This window comes from Vollenhovia emeryi, unplaced genomic scaffold (genome assembly GCF_000949405.1).
Source record: "Vollenhovia emeryi isolate VEMERY1.0 unplaced genomic scaffold, V.emery_V1.0 DF939263.1, whole genome shotgun sequence".
Taxonomy (NCBI): domain Eukaryota; kingdom Metazoa; phylum Arthropoda; class Insecta; order Hymenoptera; family Formicidae; genus Vollenhovia; species Vollenhovia emeryi.
In genome coordinates this window covers 33,552-39,416 of record NW_011967103.1, presented here as the reverse complement: position 1 = coordinate 39,416, position 5,865 = coordinate 33,552, and positions in this window count along the sequence as shown.

The following is a 5,865-nucleotide window of genomic DNA, read 5'->3' as shown; positions in this document are numbered from 1 at the left end:
CAAGACTTTTCCGTTCATCTCGATCCGTTCTACCTTCTCAAAAATTTTGTCGGATATGGAAAGACTCACCCTGTATATATTTATTCTTAATTTTCAAGAAAATAACCACGACAACAATAGCCGCGCCGGTCTCTTCATTTTATCGTGACATACCTTAGCTTCACTTCGTGAAGACTTAGCGCCGGCTTTTCCAACCTCTTGGTAAGTTAACTAATAGTTAAATTACACGTTTATCTTTATATCTCTAATTCGAAGGTAAAACAAAGACGATTTAACTATTAACTAACTCGTAGTAATTTTCACATCATCATTGATAAGCGAATAGCAGTGCTGTAGTTCGACAGGAATTGAACGTTTGCCGCCTCTGAAACGAGCCTGAAGCATCGCGTACATTCGTGATATATGCACGATCGTTAGAGGATTCTGAACGCTTATTTAATCGTTTTCACCTTGACGGCTAGTTATCGGTTATCGCGGTGAGTTTGTTGACCGCGAGAAAGTTTTGCGTCACGCCGAACGAGTGTGCCTCCTCTCGCACCTTTGGCGTAATTATACGCGAGTTTCCATCAATCATGATTGCAACGAAGACGTCTACTGCGCTGCAATCCAGATGAAGCGGTGGTAAAGAAAGTAACTTCCATTCCAGATCGTTCGCCGCTGCTATCGGCGATCCCACGATACATTCTTGTTGCTATTTGATGATGTAATGTACCGGTAATTATTGTAACTAAAGATTTATATCTTATATGGCATTTAAAAACCAGGGTTAGAAAAGTTATTTTATGAAAGTATCTAGTTACAGCTTTTTCGATAAAAATGTAACTGGTTACAGTTACAAGTTGCCAATTCTGAAAACTAGCGCGTTACAGTTACAGTTACTCAAAAAGTAACGAATCGTTACTTTGCAGTTACTTCCTTGCAATGAAAATAAAAATATCAAGTCTGCATTTCAATTGTAAAGTGTCGATAAAGGCGTTTGTGCGCAAATGCAAGGCGTAATGCGATCTGTGGAGGTTTAAAAAATATATAAAGTACACTGAGAGAAAAAAAAATAGTCATTTTTGGAGCCAACCATATTTTGGTTTATGACAACCAATATTGTGGTTATGAGAACTATCACATTGTTAGGTCAACCATAATTTACGTTGGAGGAATTATAAAAAATATGGTTGGCTCCAAAAATGACTATTTTTTTTGTAAAAATGACTATTTTTTCTCTCAGTGTAACTGTTAATGTAACTATTAAATTAGTTACTAGTCAGCGAAAAAATGTAACTGAGTTGAGTTACAGTTACAGATCGAGAGAAAGTAACGAAGTTAAATTAGAGTTACCAAAAAAAAAGTGTAACTGTAACTGTAACTTCGTTACAAGTAACGAGTTACCTGTCAACCGTGTTAAAAATCTTATTCCACACTTTGCGGTACAAAGCAAATTTAATTTACACCCGCGAAGGATTACAATGGTCCGGATGTAATAGTCCGTTTTTATATGTAAAATTATATTTGCGTTATTTGATGACATTCGTATGCGAGCTCCAGATTTAAGCCCGCTCGCGGAATGCTCGCGATTGCAACGCAGAAAATAACACTTGCCATAAACAAGGCATTTGTCATAATTGCGCTCCATATTCTCGAACTTTCACCGTGCGGAGAATCAGTCATTTGCTGATGGCATGTAATAACAAGTCGATCGCGTTCGCTTAGGAAAGCCTTCAGTTTTTTTTTCTTCACTGTGAACAGAGTCGAATTATCGGAATGTTTTTGCGTGTCGATCTCGATATTATCCTGTGAACGAGCGAATGGAATCAACACGCTATAATTAAGATGCGTGGTGAATTTGCATACGATCACGCGTTGTTTTCGCGAGCGATGTGCGGTTGCGGGGAAAAAAGGAATCTAATTGCGCTTTTTGCTACAACTGCAAACAGCTCTACGATTCGTGATTGCATCGCGGATAAATCGACAAGGCGTGACTCAATCTCGGATCGTTTGCAAAGCAAACAGTACAATTGACGAAAGTGCAATGCTGTAGGGCAGTAGAATATTTCGCCGCTACAGCGATGTTCTATTTTGTCCAGGGTTGGGAAGTTACTCGTAACGAAGTTACAGTCACGGTTACTTTTTTTCGGTAACTCTAACTTAAGTTCGTTACTTTCTCTACATCTGTAACTTTTCTATAACTAGTAACTAATTTAATGGTTACATTAATAGTTACTTTATATATTTTTTTAATCTCCACAGATCGCATTAGGCCTCGCATTTGCGCACAAACGCTTTTATCGACGCTTTACAAATCAAATGCAGACTTGATATTTTTATTTTCATTGCAAGAAAGTAACTGCAAAGAAACGATTCGTTACATTTCGAGTAACTGTAACTGTAACGCGTTACTTTTCAGAATGGGTAACTTGTAACTGTCACTAGTTACATTTTTAGCGAAAAAACTGTAACTGTAACTAGTTACTTTTATAAAGTAACTTTCCCAATCCTGATTTTCTTCCACGAAACAATGTGGGCGTAGGTTAAAAATTTTTACCTAGAATTCACATTGTGTTTACTTGGTATTTATGGTATTTCATTGTATGATATTAGATAATATCATGTAATGCTCGGACATTTCAAGTTTATTACTAATTCACGACGCAATAAACGTCCATTTATTTATTTACGCGCGTCAGTTTAACCACCAGGTGTTGACTATACTTTACAAAAATGAGTCCCGACAGATAAAAAATGATGCAAAATTCTACCGCACTGTGTGCATTGCGCAACACTGATCCGACTGGTTCTTGAATTGACAAAAATCGAAGTGACAGTCTATGGCTTTTTCGATAAGTCCACCGGCTGCGTGTTGGGGAGCGAACGAATTCTCGAAACGACGTCAACGCGAGACTGCTCGGACTAGTTTTATTGCAAAAATTGAAAATGCAGGATTGTCGAACAGTTAACGTGTGTCCAATCGAATTTCACACATGATTTAACAACGCAGAATTCAGTAGATCTTAGATTTATTGATTCTACTTTTATTAAGGAAGTATTGAACGGACCATCTTGAGAAAATAAAAACTGGATACAGCCTGAATTCTAATAGATACATAGGTAATTGGCTTTCTCAATGTGAAAGAAAGTTTTATCATTTGCAAATGAAAAGTTTTGAGTATGTCAAACGTTTGCAAAGTTCGCACGCACAGCTCGAAAGGTTAAGGTGGTTGTTTCGCGACAGTGATGCTCAAAAGTTTCCAGACAGGAACCAGCACTCAATTATTACAATAATATATCTTGATGCAATATTGTTCTAAAGAATACACTTACGATTAATACATAATATAAAATAGATTCGAAAGATTATAGTTTGAGGCGCTGTTGCCACAACTTATAGCGTAGTTAACATTTTATAGAATTAAAGTTAAATTTTTTAATTTAAAATGATCTGCTGTTTGATATATTTAATAAATACTTAAACGAAACAAAAGCATGTTTCAATTTGTTTATTATTTCTTAAATAATTAGGTTAATATTTTTATTACTTATATATGTATAATAAAAATAAGCTATTAAGAACCACCTAATGAATAATTTTCTTGAGTGAAGCAATATCTTTTTGGATTAAATCTTTTTTATCAGTGTAGTAATTGTGATATGTTATGGGATTCTAGTTCAACTAAAAATGTAAAATCTCTGCGAGAGAAGCGGTGAGAGAAATTGATCGATAATAATACCGCGATTAAGAACGTTACAATCGATGGTAAATTAACCTTCGTATAAGTTAAACGAATAAATATACAAGAATACTAAATTGTTTCTCATTATATCAATTTATATTTTAAATAATAAATAACTGAGCTTTCTTTGCCACGTCCAGTGACTACTGTTACTCGATTAAATGGTGACGAGAAGAGAAAATACCGAAGTAATCCGCGTTATTAAAATGAAAGGAAGAAAGGAAATAATCTACATTGAAAGCCTAGCTTTCTTCAAGCGGTTTTTCAAATCGTTTAATCCCGCGATGAATCATTCAGAAGTACTGTTCGCGACAAGTTGCGTTGGTAATTTTACGAATTATGAGCCTCTATTCATGAACGCTTATGAATAGAACCCGCGATCGTTCGACGCGAGACTCGCGGTAGCACCTGAAAAAAGAAACGTAACCCAGCGCCAACAGCAGGGAATCGTTCTTTACAGTTAGGTGCAGTGGGACCAAGCGAGGAGGAGGCAACAAGTTCCTCTCTCTTGGTGGGAGATGACGAAGTTACCTCGAAGAGAGGAAAGAGCGGTGCCACCTCGCGGCGGCAACGACTTCTCTCTTCCATCTCCCTGTTCAGGAGGAGACTTCCTTTTGCATCTCGGGAGAGAGAACTAACGGGGAATGCACAGATGCACGCCCGAGGAAAAAGAATTCGGTCCCGTGCACGCTTTCTAGGTCGCGCTTACTTTTCAAGGAGGCGCGCGTCGTCTTCTCAGAGACGAAGCAACCGAAGATAAACGTTAATTTTTATGCCGATAACTGCGCTCCCATAAAAATCACATTTGTTCGGACCGAAACTTGATTCGGACTGAAATCAAAATTTATTTAAAGCTAGTTATAGAAGCCGAAGGATCATTCGACGACGCGAGTATTTCCGTTAACTCTCATTCAATATTCAAGAAATAGCAAAGCTCTCTGTTGTTAAAGTTTCCTGGAAATTTCCAAATTAACCATTCGACAATGACAGTAATTCGCGAACGACAAATACTAATTAAATTAAATAAAAACTTTTACATAGAAACAAATGTCTCGAACAGTGTCTCTAATAAAAAAAGAACCTTCCGCGAGGACCAGTGAACGTCGATCCGCCTCTCAAAAAGTGGGAGGCAAATCAAAATGAAGCGGGAAAAGTCGCGGGACTCAACGTCGGGAGTAGAAGAACCGCGAGGAAAGGTAAAAGGACGAGATCCGAGAGAGGTCTTCTCCGAAGAACAGCCGCGGAGCTGCATCCCTACCTCGGCGTCGAGCGAGAGCAGGTGAGCTCTCGGCGATCTGCACGAGAGCGGCGAGAGAGTCCCGGTCTGCCGCCTCCTGCGCTCGCACCGGTGGCACGCACCGGCCTCCGAGAGAGACTCGCGCGAGTTCGTTGGCCGACCGTCACCCGCACGCCCGTTTTCCCGGTCGCTCTCGCATTGCTGCTCTCCATCTGGGCGGCCGCCGGATTCTGGAAGCTGGGTCGGAAAAGGGCACCCGGACCTGAACGGCGGGTTCGACTCGCCTCGTTCCCTTCTCCGCCCGTCGGCCGGAGGAGAACCCGCGCGGGCATCGCGGGTTCCAGTCGAGAAATCGACCCGCGTCACCCAGCCCGCCGGCAGGTGCTAACTCGCGCGTGACTCCGGTGTTAGCTCGCAGTCATAGTCGCGCGCCCGCTCGCGCTGACCGGACGCGTTCGCCGAGCTGGTAAGAGTCGGTGGAAAACAGCATCGCGTGATCGTAGAAACTTGGAGGATTCTAGGCAATTCTGCCGCGTTAAAACTGCTGAAGACAACCGGAGGATTCTACCTGGAGACCTGTCCAAAGCTGAAGACCCTTTTCACGGACCAGGCCTGGCGTTCGACGGTCTGCGGGTTTTTTTTAGAGTGCGAAGATAATCGGAAGTGACCGCAACACTTGGGAAAGTTTTGAATACTCTTCGGCGGGATCAGTTTTGACGTTTGTGATATTTTGAGAAATCCTGGATACTCGCTGGATAGCGCGAGAAAAGGAATAGCTTGGAAAAAGTTAGACACCTAGGCGGACTAATTTTGAAATCTGAATCCAGTGAACTTTTCGCTTGAAATTTAAGGCAGGTCAGGGAGTTGGAAAGTTTCTGGCAGCAATTCGGAAGGATCTGAGATTTC